The sequence below is a fragment of the Plecotus auritus genome (assembly GCF_963455305.1).
Source record: "Plecotus auritus genome assembly, chromosome: 4".
Taxonomy (NCBI): Eukaryota; Metazoa; Chordata; class Mammalia; order Chiroptera; family Vespertilionidae; genus Plecotus; species Plecotus auritus.
The window spans coordinates 50,420,112-50,443,270 of NC_137775.1; the positions used below are offsets into that span (position 1 = coordinate 50,420,112).

At 39.2% G+C, this 23,159-nt stretch overlaps 1 long non-coding RNA gene across 1 annotated transcript in view; it reads left to right on the forward strand.

The window, feature by feature from the left end:
* LOC308247492 overlaps positions 1 to 20,182 on the forward strand; it is an 85,000-nt gene extending 64,818 nt beyond the window's left edge. Inside the window, exon 3 of the long non-coding RNA XR_013960509.1 lies at positions 19,883 to 20,182. This is a non-coding gene — a long non-coding RNA (uncharacterized lncRNA). The remainder of the gene's footprint in view (positions 1 to 19,882) is intronic.
* The last annotated feature ends 2,977 nt before the right edge of the window (positions 20,183 to 23,159 follow it).

The following is a 23,159-nucleotide window of genomic DNA, read 5'->3' on the forward strand; positions in this document are numbered from 1 at the left end:
TTTGAGCCTTTACATTTATTTGCTTTGAATATAAGTCCATGGTGACATGCCATTACAAACTTACAAGATATTTGGTGTTTGTTAGTTTGTTCTGTCTAAGAGGTAATATGTCATTTATATTAAATCTCAAAGTGAATATGATTCCAAGAAAATCTTGTTGAAGTAAACTCTAGTTATTTCTTAAAGATTGATAAAGTCATTTCCATACTATGAGATACCTAGTATCCTTAAGCTATCTTCTCCCTTCAATAGCAAAAATAGGAGTTCATTTGATTTTTAAAGTACTTAGATGTATGGATTATAATGAAAAACTATATTGAAAAAGAAACCATCTTCATAAGAAATTGTAATTTATTGTTGCAAAGAGAATATACTATGGAATATTTGGAGATTTGTCATGTAAAAAGTTGAAGATATCACTAAATTTACCTATTAGAATGGCTAAATATTTAGATAGATAGATAGATAGATAGATATAGAGAAATACATACATACACACAGGGGTTGGCAAAAGCAGGTTTACAGTTGAATACAAACAAATAATACAATAATTAATAATAATAAAAGAATAAACTCTGTTTTCATACTCACAACTATAAACCTACTTTTGCCCATCCTGTATTGTCAATACCAGTATACTAATGAGAATGTGGAGCACTTGGAACTCTCATATGTTGCTAGTGGGGATGCAAAATGGTACAGCTATTTGGAAATGAGTTTCCAAGTTTTTTATAAAGTTAAATATACACTTATTTTATGACCCAGCAATCTACCAATGAGTATTTAGGGTAATAAAAACTTACATTCACGCAAAAACCTATACATGAATGTTTATAGCAGCTCAAGTTATATTGCCAAAAACCTGGATATAACCCAAATGGTCCCCAACTAATGAATGAAAGAGAGAAAAGAGGAAAAGCCATCATTCTCTGTCATCAGGGGTGGGAAGGCACATGGACCCACAGGACTTTTTCTAAGAATTAGCCTCATTTGGTGCTTTTAAAAAAAAGTCTTTATTGTTGAAAGCATTACACAAGTCCTCCTCTTCCCCCCCATTGACCCCCTCCAGCCCACCCTTGTCCCCCCCCCATACCTTCACCACCCTCATTTGGCACTTTTAATACATGTGACGAATCAGTGGTGTGTTTTTTTCAGTTCCTGGCATCAATGGCAGCAGTAACAACATCAGGGTTCTCTGAAAGCTTGCAGTGTACCTGAGAACTAGCCATGCCATTAGTTTAGTAAGTACATAATTTACTAAATTAATGCCCATCCTGTTTGAAATATCTGGAGTGCTTACTTCCTTACTAACTGCTGCTCTAATGCAAGAATATATTACCTCCGTTTTACAAATGTAGATTCAGAGGCATTGAAAGTTTCAAAGAGAGACAAAGACATCATTGGACTATGAAGTCGGTACTCACAATCTCCAGATTTGATATCTCCAGAGTTTCTGCTGCTTTCCATAGAAGAGCTCTGTTTCCTGAAAAGTAGAGAGTGAAGCGGTCCTTAACCACTGCCCTTTGAGCACCACAATATGAGCACTGGGTGCTTTGCACATATAAGGAAGAAAGGTATCCATTTACCTCTAGATAAATGGCACCAGAGAGTCTTATGGAAATAAATAATAAAGGTGGGCTGTTTTCAATATCTACGTAAGCAGAGTGGCTCATGAAATATGACATGAGATCACAAATTATTTCTTGCTCAAACAAAGACATCAGAAAGGATAACTTAGAAAGGATGACAAACACCAGGAATTACAAATTATATCAAGAGGACTTGGAAACATGACTTTCATGAGGAGAGGTTTTTCTAAACACTTCTGGTTTTCTCCTTTCCCCTTCACTTACTTTCTCTAGACAAGAAGATATTTGATCTATAAATCTGTGCCAAATAAATCATTGTCAACTCAGTTCTTCCCAAATTCTCTTTGGACCTGGTCTGCCAAGAGAGCATGCGCCCCCTCCTCTTGGCCATGTGGGGCCCCTTTAGGGGTCTGCTCTCCATGCTCTGCAGAGTCAGCCAGAGTGGATACAATGACCTCATTCTGAATTTCAAAATTAGCAAATGCATTGTTATTTCCCTCCTCAGCTTAATCCTCATTTATTTCTTTAACGTATCAATTTGTTCAGAACTCAGGTATGGAAGATAACATATATACAGGGATGGACAAAAGTTAGTTTCATCAGCAGCAATAAAGGTGATAGTCGAATTTCCATCTCTTGTTTCATCTTATATTTCTTAAGAACTTGAGGGAGTGGGGTAGGAAGGAGGAATGTTATGTATTGCCCTCTAATATCAATATCTAGTGCTCGAGGAAACAGGAGGAAGTGAAATTTTGCAGAGGAAAGATGACACGTGGAGATGAAGTTTCTGGCAGTCAAACATGTGGCTTTAAGCATTGAGGACACTGCTCTAGCATCAGTCTTTTGACCTTGTCAGTTTTTTGCAGCCTGTGTCATAGAGTATAACTGATTCAACATGTGTGGGTGTATTTTTAACATCAAGCCATGTTTTTTGTTTTGTTTTTGTTTTTGAATATTTTTTATTGACTTCAGAGAGGGAGAGGGAGAGAGAAATAGAAACATCAATGATCAGAGAGAATCATTGATCGGCTGCCTCCTGCACGCCCCACACTGGGGATTGAGCCTGCAACCCAGGCATGTGCCCTGACCAGGAATCAAATTGTGACCTACTGGTTCATAGGTCAGTGCTCAACCACTGAACCATACTGGCCCAGCAAGCCGTACCTTTTAAGGAATTTTTCAACCTGGGTCACTGAAGTTTATGACAGGTGGAAAGTTACCATAAGGAACTAGATATCTATTCCTCTTTTCTAACTCTTTCTGTTTCTAATGAATCAAACAAACCTAGTTCTGTGTCTTCTGCTGCTTCCTGATATGATGGAAAAGGAAACAGCTCATGTAAGAGAGGATTATGTATCCCCTCACCTCCTATGATTGGCAGATAAGTATTTAACTTGGGCAGTTAGAATTAGGAAGTTTTATGCCAGCAGTTATAACCTGCATCCTTTGACTTAAATTTTATCAATAAAATAAAAGTGATATTTTGATTTTCCATTTCTCCATTTATTTCTTTGGTGTATCAATTTGTTCAGAACTCAGGTATGGAAGAGAAGTGATATATATAGGGGTAGGCAAAAGTAGTTTACAGTTGTGAATATGGGAAACAGTTTATTCTTGGGTTGTTATTTTATTAGTAGAGGCCCAGTGCATGGATTCATGTACATTGAAAGTAAATTAATTAGAAGGTGGTTGGCAGGGCAGGACTGTGCAAGAAGGGCCCAACAGGCCCTGGAGCCAACCTCCCATGGTCCCTCCCTGTCCAGCCGCAATGGGGTGGTGCAGGGGCTCAAAGGCGTCTGCAGAGTGAGCAGGGTCCCTCCAGCAGGTGGGGTTCCTTGGCCTGGCCTCCAGGGATGGGGTCGAAACTGGCAGTCCAACATCCCCCGAGGGGTCCCGGAGTGTGAGAGGGCACTCTGCAAAGTTGCTGTCACTCAGCAGCTCCTGCGTTGAGCATCTGCCCCTAGTGGTTATTGTGCATCATAGCTATTGGCCGGTTGGCCAATCATTTAGCCTTTTATATCTATAGATTAATTATTGTATTATTTATATGTATTATTTGTCTTTTCCCATACAAACCATTGTAAATCTACTTGACCACCCCTGTATTGGTGACTTGGAACTTCTAAATCTGGTGCATGAGCTGAATATTTGAGACACAGAGTGAAATTGGGAGTTCAAAAAAATATATGGCAACTGAAGCTTCTGACATGGCCAGGGCAAGAGACTTTAGGCTTTGGTGATATCTTTCTAAAGTTGGAACGTGTGGAATTTTGACTCTGGCAAGACTGCAGTACATGGCAGTTTTGTCCCATCTGGGTTTGTACACCTGTAGCCCTAAATAAAGTGCAGGCTGTTTAGCTATGCCCAGCCTTCAGGCATAGGTAGCTACAGCTTGACATTGGGGCACAGCTCTTTCCCAAGCAAGGAGAGCTGTACTGACCACTACAGTGTAAAAGAAAAGATAATCTTTTGCACTTAGTAAAAGCTTACTTTGAGACAAGGAAAGAGTCTCAGATGAAAATTCTTTTCTGTTTTACTATGTGACTTAGTCAAGTCTGCAAGAACTGTATTAGTGTCAGATGACCACAGGCACTACAGATTAACATTCCCAAATTCTTTCCTTAACTGTCTTCAGCGTCTGATTCACATATTTTGTCCATAGTCCCAAGTGTCACTTATCACCACAAGACACCAAGTTGGTTTTGAATTTGTTAAATTATGAAAGGTTTGGCACTTCAGAAATACAACCTATAGTTTTATTCATCAAAGAAGTGTAGTGCATCCGGTGTAGCTCAGTGATTGAGCGTCAACCCATGAACAAGAGGTCACTGGTTCGATTCCCAGTCAGGGCACATGCCTGGATTTCGGGCACAATTCCCAGTAGGAGGTGTGCAGGAGGCATCTGATCAATATTTCTATCTCTTTATCCTTCTACCTTTCTCTCTCTCAAAAAACAAAACAAAACAAAAAACACACAACTATACATATTTAAAGTATAAAACAAAACAAAACAAAAAAAACATTTAAAAAAAGTGTAGATTAATAATTAAATGAAAAGGAATGGGGCTTCTTTTTTATTGTTGTTAGTGTTATTCCTCACCTGAGCATATTTTTTACATTGATTTTTAGAAAGAGTGGAAGGGAGGAGGACAGAGAGAGAGAGAAACATCCATGTGACAGAGGAACATCCATTGGTTGCCTCCCATATGTGCCTTGACCAGGACCCACCGAGGGACATGACTTTGACTGGAATTGAATCTGCGACCCTTCAGTCCAATAATTGATGCTCTAACCAATGAGCATCCTGCTAGGGTGGGGCTCCTTTTGATGACACAGTTACCTTATTGACACAATGAAATCATCACAAACCCTAAGGTAAAATAAACAATTAACAAGGCTTATACCTGAAATGGTCTCCTAAAGTTTCATTTACCCCAAAAATCAAGGAGAACCTAGAATGGGTTTTAAACATGCTACCACCAGACCAGGAGCAGTGGATAAAGAACAACAAAATAAAGAAAGTTAGACTGATTAAATTGGAGAAAGACTGATTTCTTTAGATGAGAGTCTGATAAGGTAAAGTTGGGAAAGTAAAATCTTGAAGGATAATATAAGCTGACATGAAAAAGAAAATAATATCTACCCAGATTTAATATTGCTAAGTGAATTTTCAGTAGGTTGGTGATGGTTCAGTTGTTATTAGTTCAGAAGTCACGCTTGAACAATGAAATCTAAAGGAGAAAGAGGTGCAGTCTCAGAGGGTGGATAGGGATGATTCCATGAGACAACTATGGAAATTCCTAATAAGACTAATAAAGAAACTACTAGAGGCCCGATGCAAGAAATCTGTGCAAGGGGCTCGGCCCTCGCAGCCTCGGCAGCTTGCCTTGGACCTCCCAGCCCCTGCTTCATCTGGAAGGTAGTCCGGAATAATTAGCATATTAGGTTTTTATTATTATAAATTACTTCAAAATTAGGACTGATAAATAATATGGCTACATACTATTTGAATGGATTTGAGAAGTTAAGGAAGATCAGAATACAATCCTGGAAGAATTTCAAAGTGTCATAGATATTTTGGTAGTATAACTATTATATGGGCTTATGCTCAAAAAAGTTATTATCTTTGCCGAAACCGGTTTGGCTCAGTGGATAGAGCGTCGGCCTGCGGACTGAAGGGTCCTGGGTTCGATTCCGGTCAAGGGCATGTACCTTGGTTGTGGGCACATCCCCAGTGGGAGATGTGCAGGAGGCAGCTGATCGATGTTTCTCTCTCATCGATGTTTCTAGCTCTCTATCCCTCTCCCTTCCTCTCTGTGAAATATCAATAAAATATATTAAAAAAAAAAGTTATCATCTTTGATCTTTGGACTCTGAAAGAAGACAGAACAGAATGAATCATATTAAGAGGTAACCTGAAGTGCAGTAATAAGGCAAGACCTGGCTGAGAGAAATGTTGGTTTGATGAGAACACATCTATTGAATGTATTTATTTATTATTCAACCTAGTAAAGTGTAGATGGACAATATTTCTTTACTTTTGTCTCTCCCTGAGCTCAAGGACTTCCTATATCTCATTCTTAGAGAACCAATGAAACAAAATCTGGAGGTGCATTAAAAAGTAAACATCTAGGTAAGACAGCAAAGGGTAAAAGTGGAAAGAGCTCATATTCACCAAACAGCATTTTCCCCTACCAGTATTAGGTTAAGGAACATTTAAGAAGCAGATTGCCATGGAAGAACATTAGCTAACTCCCTGATTAGAGGCATATCTCAACACCACAGGAAAAGCTATGTCGGAAATGCAAAGCCTGGGTGTTTGAAAGCTGAGGAAAGGCAATGTCTCAGAAGTGCACAGCATTGTACTCCCATGTGCTTCCTATGCTTCGGAGCACTGGTTTCAGAAACACCAATGCTGTTTTATATCAGAAATCTGCTCAGAGTGGCTATCCTGCTGAAACGTGGGCATGAGAGGAAAACCGGTTCTCAGAGGAGGAGACCACAAGAGGCATTATGAAAACACCTTTGCCTCTAGCTAGATGCCACACTCACGTCAGCAAAAGGGATTTTTTCACCCTGGGTCACTGAAGCTTATGACAGGTGGGAAGTTACCATAAGGAACTAGATATCTATTCCTCTTTTCTAACCCTTTCTGTTTCTAACGAACCAAACAAACCTAGTTCTGTGTCTTCTGCTGCTTCCTGACATGATAGAAAAGGAAATAGCTCATGAAAGAGAGGATTATGTATCCCCTCACCTCCTGTGATTGGCAGATAAGTATTTAACTTTGGCAGTTAGAATTAGGAAGTTTTATGCCAGCGGTTATAACTTGCATCCTTTGACTTAAATTTTACCAATAAAATAAAAGTGATATTTTGATTTTCCATTTCTCCGTTTATTTCTTTGATGTATCAATTTGTTCAGAACTCAGATATGGAAGAGAAGTGATATATACAGGGTTAGGCAAAAGTAGGTTTACAGTTGTGAGTATGGGAAACAGTTTATTCTTGGGTTGTTATGTATTTATTAATCATTGTATTATTTATTTGTATTATATGTCTTTTCTCATACAAACAATTGTAAATCTACTGCCCACCCCTGTATTGGTGACTTTAAACATCTAAATCTGGTGTATAAGTTGAATATTTGAGACACAGAGTGAAATAGGGTGCTCATAAAATTATATGGCAACGGAAGCTTCTGGCATGGCTAGGGCAGGAGACCTTAGGTTTTGGTGATACCCTTCTAAAAAGGTGGGACATGTGGAATTTTGACTCTAGCAAGACTGCAGTACATGGCAAAGGCTGCAATCAGTAGATTTAGAAGCAAAAGGCATCGTGGCTCTGACTGTTTAGAGCATTTAGCACAGTGCCTTGGACATAGGAGCACTCAATTTTTAAAAAATGTGTCCATTTAATTTTGAAGGGATCTTTACTTTTTAAAAAATATACACTGAGTGGCCAGATTATTATGATCTCTGAACACATAATAATCTGGCCACTCAGTGTATATCCTATATAATAAAAGGCTAATATGCAAATTGTCCCCTCAACCAGGAGTTCGACCAGCAGGCAGGCCGACCAACTGCCCATGTCCCCTCCCCCTGGCCAGGCTGGCCGGACCCCACCCATGCATGAATTCATGCACCGGGCCTCTAATATATCTATATCTATATCTATATCTATATCTATATCTATATCTATATCTATATCTATAGATATAGATATAGATATAGATATACACACACACACTGAGTGGCCAGATTATTATGCATTCAGAGTTCATAATAATCTAGCCACTCAGTGTATTTTTATTGATTTCAGAGAGAAAGAAAAAGGGAGAGAGAAATAGAAACATCAATGATGAGAGAGAATCATTGATTGGCTGCCACTTGCACACCCCATTCTGCAACCCAGGATCGAGATTCCAACTGTGACCTCCTGGTTCGTAGCTCAATACTCAACCACTGAGCCATGCTGGCCAGGCGCAAAAGTTTTGTATATGATGAATGGGAAAGAAAGACAGGTCAAGCAAAGCCTAGTGATGGGAAATGCCAATAATATAAAGTTCTAAACATTGCAGATAGTAATACTGTACCTCAATTACCAGGAACACAAAGCACAGGTTTATTTTCCTTGCAGATAGGTTAAATATGCCACTTGTTACATTTCTCCCATTAATGAGTGGAGCTTACATAGACTCTGAGAATCTACTGAAGTTGAAACTCATATCAAACTGCCTTCCCTCAGACACCATTTAGTGCTATATCACCTTAGGTAATAGTAAGTACTGGTTTTGGAACATACTTTTACTGAAGCAATTGCCTATTGTTTTCTAAATTTGGTGATAGTGGTTTCAATGCTGTGATAATCTTGTGTATCCTATAAACACTCTGGACTCTCCAAAAGTGAGACGCATGTAAAACTTGGCATTAAACTAATTTCCTTCCTCAAGAACATAAGAAATCTAATTCATTCTCATGAAAGACAGTCCAGGCTGCAGCTTCTTACATAACTTAAGCTCCACCTAATTATTAAGAGTTCCTCTGGCTAAGACTATATTATGCATTTATTAAGTAACTCAAAGCAGGAGAAGGGGGGGAGGGTGTGACCCGAGTAACTGGTAATGAGGGGTCTGTAAGGCTGAAAGCAGATGGATCAGCACTGTAATCTTATTGGTTAAGTTGATTCACATAGCAGTGTGGTTAACAATTCTAATACTGCTTTATAAATATACTGGAATTCAACAATTAAGTAAATAGCGGATATTGGGAGCCAGATTTCTCACTGTTAGAGTGGTAGGTGCTAGATAAGCAAGGAGATCCAATTGATAACGTATTAGTGTTAGAGGCATCAGTATGAACTCATGTTTAGCTTAACATACATACAGATGATTACATATTGCTATGTGTACATACACTGGATTAGTATGCACACATGTTTTTCTGCTCTGTCAGCTGAGACGGTTTAAGGAGACATGGTAATTTAGTGTAAAGTGACATTCTAGATGGGATTATGGAACAGAAAGGGGACATTAAATAAAAACCTAAGGAAATCTGAGTAAGCTATGGGCTTATGTTAATAATAATATATCAATATGGTTCATTAATTATAAGAAATGTACTATACTAATGTAAGATATTAATGGAGAAAACAGTATAAGATATCTAGTAACTCTGTACTACCTTAGTTTTTACATAAATGTAAAACTGTTCTAAAATCTATTTTTCTATTTTTTATTTATTTTGTAATCCTCACCGGAGGATATTTTTTCCATTGATTTTTGGAGAGAGTGGGAGATGGGGAGACAAAGAGAAACAACCTATGTGAGAAAGACACATTGATTGGCTGCCTCCTGCATGCCCCCGGCCAGGGCCTGCAACTGAGGTACTTGCCCTTGACCTGAATTGAACCTGGGAGCTTTCAGTCTACAGGCTGATACTCTATCCACTAAGCCAAACTGGTTAGACCTCTAAAGTCTATTTTTTTCTGTTTTTAATCCTAAGAGTAAGTTTCAAAGACATAGGAAGCCAAATTGAAGGGGCTTCCTATGGCCATATTTGAACAATTTGAATTACAATAATGGCAGTAATTTATTATAATCCACAAAATTGAATGACTATCCATAAACATAGATTGATGTAAATGAACAATTGAATAAATGAATACAAGGACAAGGCAGCTCTTCCTTACAATAAAAGTCTTACTAGGAGTGATAGAAATAGAAAATCACCCTTGGGTAATCACCATAATAATAATTGCAAGGAAGAAGCCTTGATGGGTGGTGAAATTGTGGATGAAAATATAATGAGAAACAAGACATTTTGCATAGTGTCAGTGTATTTCTCTGCAATGTGATAATATAAAAACCTGGCACACATCATCTTAATTAAATGATCAAAGTTAACCTCACCAGAACTAACATATACTGATACATACCTCCTGGTATCTTACTCTAAGAAGGGCATGGTATTAATTTGGTGGTATTCATGCCAAAAGTTCATAACCAAAACCTAATTGTGAGAAAACATCAGACAAACCCAAATTTAAAGATATTCTATAAAATAACATGTCATTATTCTTCAAAAGTGTTAAGGTCATGAAAGGCAAAAAATGACTGGGAAATTACTCCAGATTTGAGGCCACTAAGGAAATATATCAACTGAATGCAATTTGCTATCATGGATCGGTCATTTGGTTAAAGAGATCAACCAAAGAAGGTATGAGCATATATAAATGACCCATGGACACAGACAATAGTGGGGTGAAGGCCTGGGATGGGACAGGAGTAAGAAGGAGGGGAGTTAATGGGAGAAAAAAGAGGGACATCTGTAATACTTCCAACAATAAAGATAAATGTATGTACCTCCTAAATTTCATATGTTGAAGCTCAAACCTCCAGAGTGGCTAAACTTGGAGTAAGGAAATAATTAATTAAATGAGGTTATAAGAATGAGGTCCTGGAGAAACCAAGATGGCGGCATAGGTAAGCACCTAAACTGCTGCCTCTCACAACAATTTCAAAACTACAACTAAAAGACAGAATGGACACCATCCAGAACCACAGGAAAGCTGGCTGAGTAGAAAATTCTACAACTAGAAGGAAAGAGAAAAGCTCACAGAGAATTGGAGGTACGGCAAAGGGTCTTTGTGCGTGCAGAGAGGAAGGGCGGCTGAGAGCCTGGCTGACTTTCTCTGGCGGAAGGGGGAAGGAAGCCCCCGACCGCACTGAACCTCAGTTCTGACTGCACTGAACCCCAGTCCCGGGCGAAACTCCGTGGACCCAGGCTCATACAGAGGAAGTCTGGACTGTCAGGTAGAAAGAAATGCACCCCGAGACTCGGAGACCCGGGGGAGACCCGGGGGAGCCCCGGCGGGCAGGGGTCTGGAGGCACGCACGCCAGTGTGCACAAAGGCTGCGGAGGTTGCCACAGGCTTTCCCTAGTAGAAGGGAGTCGGAAGCTCCTGACTGCACTGAGCCCCAGTTCTGACTGCACTGAACCCCAGTTCCAGGCGAGCCCCTGGGGACCCACGCTCTTGTGGGGGGAATCTGGACTCTCGGGCGGAGACTCGGGAGCCGGGGAAGGCAGAGGTCTGCAGGCGCGCACGCGCGCAAGGGCAAGGCTGACTGGAAGCCAAGACTGTCTGCTCCACCCTGAGACTCCACCCCATCCAAGCTGAGCACAGAGGCTATTGCAATTTGGCAAGTCTAATCCTATAAGGCTGTCTCCAGCACCGCACGTCTCCCAGCGTAGACACAGCTGATCCTTACAGCCAACTGGCCTGCAGGTCAATTCCTCCCAGTGATACCAACAACAATCAAGACTTAACTACAACAAGGCTGTACACACAGTCCACAAAGGGGTGCACCAAGAGTGTCGACCTCAGGTTAACTGGGGAGGCCAACCCACTGGGCCATATAGGAAACATAGCACACAAATCTACCCTACCAACTCAGGGAAGCAGTGAAAATGCGGCATCAAAGAAACAGATCACAAACAAAAGAAATGGAGGAAAACAAATGACTGGATATAGAATTCAAAACCACGGTTATAAGGCTTTTCAAGAATATCCTAGAAAAGGCCGATACATATAACGAGACCCTCGAAGAGATGAAAAAGGACCAACTAGAAATTAAACATACACTGACTGAAATAAAAAATATTATACAGAGACCTAACAGCAGACTAGAGGAACACAAAAATCAAGTCAAAGAATTGAAATACAAAGAAGCAAAAAACACTCAACTGAAAAAGCAAAAAGAAAAAAAATCCAAAAAGTTGAAGATAGTGTAAGAAGCCTCTGGGACAACTTCAAGCATACCAACATCAGAATTATGGGGGTGCCAGAAGAAGAGAGAGAGCAAGATACTGAAAACCTATTTGAAGAAATAATGACAGAAAACTTCCCCCACCTGGTCAAAGAAATAGACTTACAAGTCCAGGAAGTGCACAGAACCCCAAACAAAAGGAATCCAAAGAGGACCACACCAAGACACATCATAATTAAAATGCCAAGAGCAAAAGACAAAGAGAGAATCTTAAAAGCAGCAAGAGAAAAACAGTTAATTACCTACAAGGGAGCACCCATACGATTGTCAGCTGATTTCTCAACAGAAACTATGCAGGCCAGACGGGAGTGGCAAGAAATTTTCAAAGTGATGAATAGCAAGAACCTACAACCAAGATTACTCTACCCAGCAAAGCTATCATTCAGAATTGAAGGTCAGATAAAGAGCTTCACAGATAAGAAAAAGCTAAAGGAGTTCATCACCACCAAACCAGTATTATATGAAATGCTGAAAGGTATTCTTAAAGAAGAGGAAGAAGAAAAAAGTAAAGATAAAAATTATGAACAACAAATACATATCTATCAATAAGTGAACCTAAAAATCAAGTGAATTAAAAACCTGAGGAACAGAATAATCTGGTGAATATAATAGAATCAGGGGCATAGAAAGGGAGTGGACTGATAATTCTCAGGGGGAAAGGGGTATGGGGGGTTCATGAAGAGACTGGACAAAAATCATACACCTATGGATGAGGACAGTGGGGGGAAGGTAAGGGCAGAAGGTGGGGTGGGAACCGGGTGGAGGGGAGCTATGGGGGGGAAAAAGGAGAAACAATTGTAATAATCTGAATAAAGATTTATTAAAAAAAAAAAAAAAAAGAATGAGGTCCTGACCCAATAGTATTGGTGAATAAATAATAAGAGAGGCCAGAGTGTGCTCTCCCTCGGACCCCTCCCCTCTACCCGCAAGCACACATGTCCTTGGGAAAGAACAGGTCAGCACACAGTGAGAAGCCAGAAGCCTTAAACCGGAGGGGAGAGCCCTCCCAGACGCCCACACCACTGGCACTGTGATCGTGGACCTCCCAAACTCCAGAACCATCAGAAACTAATTGTCTGTGTTTAAGCCATCCAGCCTATGCCATTTTGTTATGACAGTCTGAGCATATCAATACAAATGGGAAATGGTATTGTATTTATGTTATTTCCTGTTTTGCTAATTGTATTACAATTGTGTAATATGTTAACATTTGGGGAAGCTGGGAGAAAACTATACAAGAGCACTATGCATTGTTTTGCAACTTTTCTGGTATCCCTAAAATTATTTAAAAATGAAAATTTAAAGATCTAAAATTAAAACCAGTTAATAACGTTTGTTAAATACTATTCTAGTAAATTTTTTTTTTTGTATATTAAATGTTTGACCCCTCCCATCAAATTCTCCCTGATGCATCTCCCTGAGGTGATGGGGCAAGAGGCTGAAAACCAGTACATTGGCCACAAGTTGTGCAGAGAAAGATTAGGTTCTCATATTCCCCTATCCAGAATTCAGAGCACTGTCAGCCTGGCTGCCACACAGGCAGGGAAGTAAATTCTCTGAAGAAATTGAAATTCCTCAGAACAAAAATCCATAATGTACCCCCCCATGACCTTACATTGACAATCACAACTGCAGTCATAGAGTTGTAAGGATTTGAGCAGTTATCTCCAGGGGCGTGGTTCTCACCCTTCCCTTGTATACAAAGCTATGTCAAGAAAATGATGCTGACAACAGCATTAAAAAGTAGTGTGGAGAGTTAGGGTGATTTTGAGCCCTTGATCAATAAAGGTACCACCCCTTAACAAAATGATTGAATAATTAATTCTTTTTCTTTCTTTCGGTCGTGTGTGTGTGTGTGTGTGTGTGTGTGTGTGTGTGTGTATGTGTGACAAATTACATCTTATATGTTTCCTGTTCAAATCTTTATGAGTGGTGTCTGAGTTCTGGGTTATTTTCTTAAGACAGTATGATTGATTGAAAAATGTGACCATATCACTTTGATTCAGTTATTCACAGTTATGGTAAAGTATTAAAACAATGAACAATTTTTAAACCTTTTGAATATCTCTGTATCTCACTTTCCTCATCCATAATCTATCTAATAAAAAAATAATATGCAAATTGACCATCACTCCAACACACAAGATGGCTGTCTCCATGTAGTCAAAGATGGCTGCCCCCATGTGGACACAAGAAGGCCACCACAAGATGGCCAGCAGGGGAGGGCAGTTGGGAGGGACCAGGCCTGCAAGGGAAGGTAGTTGGGGGCGATCAAGCCTGCAGGGGAGGGCAGTTAGGGGTGACTAGGCCTGAAGCAGAGGGCAGTTAGGGGCAAACAGGCTGGCAGGGGAGCAGTTAGGCATCAATCAGGCTGGCAGGGGAGTGGTTAGGGGGTGATCAGGCTGGCAGGCAGAAGCGGTTAGGGGCAATCAGGAAGGCAGGCAGGCGAGCAGTTGGGAGCCAGCAGTCCTGGATTGTGAGCAGGATGTCCAACTGCCTGTTTAGGCCCGATCCCATAAACAGGCAGTCGGACATCTCTCGAGGCGTCCCAGATCGGAGAGGGTGCAGGCTGGGCTGAGGGACACACACCCCTGTGCACAAATTTCGTGCACCGGGCCTCTAGTATGCTGATAATAATAGTACTTTAAGTTCAGGCTCTTTAACGAAATGATCCATGAAAAGTGCATAGCACTGTGCTGATACATATTAAGCATTCAGTAAATGTCAGACATTAATATCATTGTTTATTATTGATTTACTAGAGGCCTAATGCACGGAATTTGTGCAAGGGGCTTGGCCCTCGCAGCCAGGGTGGCTTACTACAACCCTTGTAACCCCAGCTTCGTCCGGAAGGTTGTCCGGAGGGTCATTTGGTTGTCTGGTCTAATTAGCATATTATGCTTTTATTATTACAGATAATGATTAATTATATAATTAATTACCCAATTATTTCCTAAACTATTATGCTTGTCAACTTAATTTAAATGTTGAAAATACACATGATGTGGTAAATGATAAAAATCACTCTCAATTTTTCATTTTAGCCTTTTTTTAGGAATAATGTTATCTTCTACGTTTTGCATTATGCCTTGTAAAATGAGGGCAGCCATTACTAATATTCACAATGTAGTAGTAAGAAATAATGCTGTTATGATATAAATATACTCAGGGGTAATCAAGTCCATTGGTAAAGTAAAATAAAAATGTCAGCAAACCTAAGCTCAATCAATTTATGGATTCCCTTGTTTTATTATATTATCTTTCTCCTATCTAAGTCAATTCACTCTTTCTTAGATTCATGCTTTATTGTTTCTGATAAATGAAATAGATCATTCTGACAGACTTGAATGTTACCACTTGATAGTTCTACTAGTAACCAAATACAGCTCTTTTCCTTAAAGATTTCTCCAAATATTTCTGTTGACAACATATACAAGTGCAATTTGAGCTGCAATCTTTTCACTGTTCTCTCAGTAAATGACTAATACCTTAGTTGCAAAAAAGTGGATAAAACCTGGCAGTGGGTAATATTTGTAGTTTGTAGGAATTATTAGGTCCTTGTGGAAATCTTGAACGTATCTATATATGATCTTGAAGAAATATTTGAAGGCACCTGGAAAAGAAAATAATATTAAAACACTCATTTTTTCCCATTGGTCATCTCCAAACATGTGCTTTAACCAGCATGGGAGTTTGGCTCTGTTTCTATCCTGGCAGATTTACTCCTTGGTAAATTGTAATACTGGCAAAGAATGACAAGGGTATTTGTGCGTGTGTATGTGTGTTCTTTTCTATAATACCAAAATACCAATATTAATACTACTATTGACCACAAAATACCCAGAATATACAAATAAAAATCAGCTGAATTAAATGTAATTTTAAAACCTATATATAATATCTTGTAAATCAAATACAAAATATAAATGAGTATATAGTGCACAAATATATAAATATAAAATATAATATAAATCAAATACAGAAAATTATAATTATATTATAAAACATCAATTACAGTATACATTAACAAATATATATGTATAATTCAATGATAATATCCCATTGTAAACTGGTAGCATATAAATTCCCAAAGTAAGTGTTATAAAATAAAAAAATAAATTTAACATATAAATTGAAAGCAAATTATTACTATTACAGAAGTATATTTAAAAATAAATAGTTCATCAAGGTTTTCATGGTTGAGTTGAAGCATTTTTTCCCCAGCTGAATGAGAAGACTATGGTTCTATGGCATAATGTTGCTAAATTTAGAGTGAGTATACTGCAGGCCAAAACCCTTGAGCTCAGCAATTTTACAGTTTCTGCCACTTAAGTAGCTAGTAACATAGACATGAGCCATTATATCCATTCATTCAGGGTACATGTGTAACAGGGGGAAAATTTCATTTACAACCACCATTGAATTTTAAGAAATGATTCCTGGTAACATGAAGCCCTTGTTTGCTGAGCACTATCTTGGGCTTTGGCAAATAAGTTTGAAGATGAAAGCTGATGAAAATCTAAATGACTTTGCATAATAGTTGGGGTGAGGGAAATTTAGAATTAAGGAAATAGGAATCCATGAATCTAACCCTATGGACAGAAGGCAGAATAGAGCAATGCCCATTCCTGATGATGGTGGGGAAGAAAGGATACGTGAAAGCAAATACCTTGGCTTAACGTTTGAAAGTAATTTGCTTTGATGTGTGCTCAGAGCAAATTAGAGTGACAACAGTTAAAAAACATGGCATATGAATTACCTGATCGAGTTCTAAGTTTACAGAACTTAAAAAGTTGAATTTTGTAAAGTCAGAGTGAAACGGAATTTTTGGACTGGAACCCGTATTCTTTGTCCTCCGGATCAAAGAATGAATCCAGGGACAGAAAGTGGTATAGCAAAGGTGGAGATTTATTGAAGAATAGTACAGACTCCACATGGGGAGAAGAAAAGAGTCCCACAGAATGGACTCCCAAGTAGGGAGGGGGAAAAGGGTCCCATTGAGTTCTTTTTCCCTATGGCTTATAAAGGCTGCAGATCCTGGTGCCTTGATATCCCCTCTGATTGCTCAATTCCCTTAGACTGGTTACTATAGTAACTCCTGGGCTCAAAGGTTGAACCTCACATGACATGTGAGGTTCTCCCCCACTCCTTCCTTATTGCTTTTCTATTCCCTTTGGGCTTTTTTCCTCTCCTTCTGGATGAAGGGCCTCCTTCTCTTTATTTTGTAAATAAAGACCTTTTGCTGTTCCCAGCTTCCGCATTCTATGGAAATGTACCTGTTGCAGCTTTTCAACTTCCCCTCTTCTATGGCGATATACCTTCTGCTGCTCTGCAGCCCTGTGCTTCCTGCATGGTCTCCCTAATTTCCAAAATTTCTAAAATTTCCTAAACCTGTCCTATTTTATCCCCAAAGTTCCTGTTTCAAGAGATTTTATGTTTACAGTTTAGAACTTAATCAGGTCACCCTAAAGCATTTTAAACTACCAGAACTTTATAATGTCTCACCTCAAAGACCAATGTCTCACCTCACAAACAAAAAAGGGACATTTAAAATGATATTAATTTCAATGAAAGAAATTCTAAAGCAAAGTCCTGCTTAAAAACCCTATGTGAACATCTGAATTTAAAATAATGTATGATTTTATTATGCCATAGTTCATCATATTTCAAAAAGGACCCTTGTTTATCAATAATTTAACATGGAATTTTAAAAAATAGGGCAATAAATATTATACCAAGTAGGTATCAAAATTGAGCTCTCCAAGACCCTTTTCAAATACTTCCAAAATAATTTCTATACTTAGCTGTGCAATAGAACCATATTTGGAGCTTTTATTTTATTTATTTTTAATTTTTAATTAATCTTATTTGACTCAATATATCCAAAATATTATCATTTCAACATGTAATCAATTAAAAATATTAACTGTTATGCCTAGATTTCGTGATCCCCAAAGACCACCAGGGAGCCGAGTCCGATGCAAAAGCAAAGAGCCTTTAATCAAGCTAGCTCAAGCTCAGTCCCACACACACACACACCCGCACAGCGGCGAGGTGGAGAGAGAGAGAGCCCCAGACTCCAAACGCGCTGATTTATAGGCGGCCTGGGAGAGGTAGGAGGAGTGAGGTAGTGTGGCCTCCGCTGATTGGTCAGGGTCAGGTTGCACATGGGGGCAGGGTGCGGCTTACTTTCCTCTTGCATTTCTATTGGCTAATTCAAAAGTGTGGGTTGGGCTCTTGGAGAGGTTCTAGGGCGGGAACCTGACTCCACAAGGTGGAGGACATGGAACAAAGGGAACATGGAGTCGGTCTCTCCCCGCCCTTTCATTAACCAGTTATTTTATATCCTTTTATAAAAAATTTTTCAATTGCAGTTGACATTTATTGGGGTGATTGCTTCATAAGTTATAGAAATGTCTAACCACTGGTTGTACACCTGAAACTAATATATCATATGTCAACTGTAACATTTGGAGATTTTAAAAACCACAAATGATAACCTGCCTTCATGAACCTACCGTTATGAGAACCACAAAAAGTGAGGTCAATTGTATTTAAAAATGCTTTCAATATGTGTTTTGCAAACCAATTTCTCCTGGGTAGGTGTTTCTTAGAAATGCAGAATCTTGGGGTTTGCCACATCTGCTGAATTGGAATTTGCATTTAGACAAGAGCTTGGTTGTTGATATGCACATGAAGTCTGAGAAATGCTGCTCTATAGGAAACTTGCTAGGCTACTAGGGTGCCAACCAAGTTAGGAGGAACTAGCCTCCAGCAAAGCAGCCGCTCCAGAGATATGGCTCCTAAGTGCTCAGCTTTGCTTTCTATATAAGACACATCTTTGGAGAAAAATTTTAGCATGGAATATTGGACCTGTAAAAAATGAAAGGGAAATACAGAAAGAGATGGTGGAATATTTACATAGGTCTGGCATAATTAAAAATTCAAGAATCTTAATTAAGGATTTACTTGGAGAGAGGGAGCTGAAAGGAACAATTCTCTGAATCAGGAATTAGACTCTCCAACTACTCACTGATTAACTTTGCCCTGGGGCAAGCTACTTCTTTCAACTTCTCCAAGTGTACACTCAGATGATACGACTATTATTGCCTCTCTTAAAAGCTACTTAAAAACAAATTAAAAAACCTTGAAGTGACTTCTGCCCCTCTGGGGAAAAACTGTATTAAATTAGTAGTAGGTAAAATAACATTTCTTAGTTCGCCATATTTCCCTTAGGCAAATGACAAGACTCACTGTTTATGTGCAGGACTGTTTGTAGGTGTGTATAAGTATTTCTGAAACTTAATAATTTTAGAATGTGAAGGAAAAGGAAAGATAAAATTTTGCTTAATAATGATTATTTCAATATTGTGACTATATTTAGTGCTTTCTGTGCTCTTTTTTTGAGCATCCCAACTGAACTATTACATTATTTTCTCACTATACATTTACTATACCAAGTCAACAGAAGCGATTTTAAAAGAAACTAACAAAATTTTTTTTTCAAAAAATGTTTTAAAAATTCAAAGAACAATGATTTATTTTGTTTTTTATTCAGAAACATAGGGAGCTACAAAGAGTGATGTTCCCAATGTTTCAGTGAAAAAAAAGTCAAACAAATACAAAATTCATAATTTTTCTTGAATCCACTGAGTGCTGACATTGCAGGGAAACCAACTGGCCCTAAATCTAAGGCGAGTCAGGCAGGAAGAGAAAAGATGGGGAGATGGGAGAGTAGCTTTCGTGGGCAAGACACAGCCAGTCAGCAATAGGAGGTCAACTAGAGTGCTTGGCACACGGATGGGAATGCTGGTGATGATAGGGGGATTTATAATCTGATAGATATAGCACCTGAGTTAATCTGAAAAATAAAGTGATTTTGAAATCCTAAAATACATATACGTATGGAACAGAGGGTTACGTTTCTTATATGGGAACAGAGGGTTACGTTTTTCTTTTCTAAGTTTCATTTCTCAGGCCGGTGCACCTGCATACTCCCTTTGATCCCGAACAAAGTGATTGAGGAGGTGATTCAGCTGTGGACCATGTACCCAGCACGCAAGCAGAACCGTTAAGCATGATCAGGCCGACCCCACCAGGAGCCAACCCATCATCTCATCTGACAACCAAGGACAATGGTTGAATTCTGCTGACCTCCAGGACTGCATGTAATCGCATTCTGTTCCCAGCCTCACCCCAGTCCATTTTTCCTATATAATCCTGTCCCTTGCACGTTGCTGTATGGCGGGTTTTGGATGCTTGTAAGCTCCCTGTCTTCTTGGTTGGCTGGCCTTCTCAATAAACGCCTTATATGATACAACCCTGCCTTCCTTATTGGACATTGGGACAGGCAGCCCGAGCCACCGGAGGGTTTCCTGGTAACAGTGAGAGAGGTGACCCCCCGGAGGCTACGAGACAGAAAAAAGTTAGGTAGATAGGGATGTGGACAATGGGGGGAGAAGAATTACCTGGGGGCCCAACTAGGTGGAGTTACTAAGAGACCCCAACTGGGCGGGGAAGGGAGGGTTTGTGTGGGAGACAAGCTTTAAAATGTCTGAATGTTACCAAGACAGGCAACTTGCAGATAACCAATCACAAGGCAGTGAGGTAGTATAGCCAATCCCAAGGATGTTGCTAAGACAAAATTCTTTGAAAGGACCAATCAGGAACTAACAAGCATCTATACAAAAAAGTCCCCACACTTCCCCGTCATGGAAAGTTTATGGCTGGAGGTGCTCTTACCGAAGCCCACGCCACACATGGACTAATGGACTTTAATTCACATGGATGCTCTCAATATACTCTGCTCCTGCTTTTTTTTTTTTTTTTTTTTGTCTGAGACTTCATTCTTCAGTTTCACCAGACAACAAACTTGGACTCAACTCCCTACATTGTTTTGTTTCAATGGTGCAGCACAGAAGAGGGGCAACAGCAGTTGTCAGTAGGGGTGGAGGAGAACACTGCTGAGATATTGACCCCCATCTCCCTAACTGAGCAGTAACTAAACGCTGTTGCCATTAGGACACTGTTGGAAATCCCTTGCAGGTGAGGAAAATCTCTTCCTGAAGAAGGTAAGCATAGATTTGGCATTTGCCTACGACTGAGGCTCTATTAGAACACAGAATACCCCCAGGCCAGTAGGCATAAAAAAAAAATCTTTCAGGGGTGGGAGGAGGTATAAATGGGCAAAGTACAGAGGGTTTTTACGACAGTGAAAATGCTCTGTATGATATAATGATCCATATAGGCTTGCCTAAGCCCATAGAATGTACAACATCAAGTGTGAACCCTAAGGTAAACTCTGGACTTTGGGTGATTATTTCAATGTAGGTTCATCTTTGTAAACAAGTGGTGCCTTTGTGGTAAGTGATACTGATAATGGAGGAGGCTGTACATGTGTGGGGGCAAGAGGTATATGGGAAATTTCTGTACATTCCTCTCAGTTTTGCTGGGAACTTTAAGAAAATAAAGTCTTAAAATAGAAAAGAAATTTTGCTAGAGACAGACATCTCTCTGACATCTATAATAATAAAAGTGTAATATGCTAATTAGACTGGATGTCCTTCTGTCCTTCTGTCCTTCTGATGAAGCCAGGGCTGTGAGGGAAGCCCAGGTCCCCGGTGCCAGAGGGAAGCCGGTGCTGGCAGCCGGGGGAAGGAAGGCCAGCTCTTGCATGAATTATATGCATCGGGCCTCTAGTGTAGTATAAGGAAAAGACCTAGAGGTAACAGTGGGACCGACATGGAGAAAAATAAGAAAGACAAAAAAAACAACACACCACAAACCAAAGCAAAAACTTCTGGAAAATGAGTCCCTACTATAAACACAAGGTAATTATTCGAGGAATAAATTCATTTGGAGAGAATTCATCGCTGAGGGTTGACTTTCAGGGGCATGCTAACCGAAGTGGGTAGTCATTTGTTAATTAGAAAGATTTAAAACCAGTTCTAATGTTTACTTAATACCATGACTTTCAAACATTATGAGGACATTTTTTTTAAATTCTCAGTTCTGTGTATTATTTTAATTGTTGATTTGGCCTAAGAATAAATAAAATCTGAACACACCTAAAATTATTAAGTAGATTTTTTATTGTTGTTTGTCATGGCTAGTCTTCATGTTTTAACTGCTGAAAATTTTATTGTTTTTGAAACATAAAGATAACTTCCATTGTAATAGCAGATTTTTAATTTTTATATTTGGGGCTATTCAGCCTCAGAAGATCAAGTTCTCATATATATATATATAATATATTTTACATCTATCTTTATTGTTGAAAGTATTACAGATGTCCCCTTTGTTTGTTTGTTTTCCCTATTGACCCCCTCAACCCCATACCTGCCCCTCCCAGGCCTTTGCCACTCTATTGTTTGTGTCCATGGGTTATGCATATATGCATGTAAGTTCCCTGGTAATCAAATATTGTTTAGGGTGCCTCTCCCTACTACTGTATATCACAGACTCAGGCAAAAACATTATTTTCTATAATATTATTCCAAAGTTACACAGTAATTTCTATTGTAGACATAAAAATTAAATTAAATGCGAGAAGAAACAGTAAGTGATGCATTACTGTGATACAGCTTAGTGTGTGGCACTTTAATTTTGAAAATATTGTAGGAGTGAGTTGTGGGAGAGTAAAAATCATCTATTGCATAAAGAAGTCATCTCAAGATAGTGTGTGTTTATGCGATTACTTTTGTCAGAAACTGTGTAATTGACAATAATTTGCTCGCTAATCTAATTAAACTATGAACAAATGGTGCAAGAAATTGTGAAGCATTCTGGGTACAGCCTTAGGCTCTTCTTGATGAATGTTACTGATGGTACTAAGCACATTTTTCTGAGTCATTATTTTATGCATTGGATGGTAAACAGAGAATCGAAAAATCATATTTGCAGTAGTTACATGTTTAAACTCCCAAACAGTGTACTTGTGATTTAAAATAAGAAAATGTTTAAGCTGTAATCATAGGGGGAAAATAAAAGCAGAAGAAACCAGTTAGCTGGCAAACTAGCAATGAATCTTGATTACTCAATATTTCCCCCTGCTTTCTGACCCTCAGGCACCCAGGTGTTTCTACCTGTCTCCTCTACCTGCAGGCTCATACCAGTCTTTTATTCCAGATCATATGAGTCCTGCCTCCGAAGAATTCTGCAAGAAGCCAGTTGCCTCAGAAGTCAGCTGGCTTGGCATTAAGCCTAATTTTTCTTTTCTACATGCTTAAAATGTTCACATTT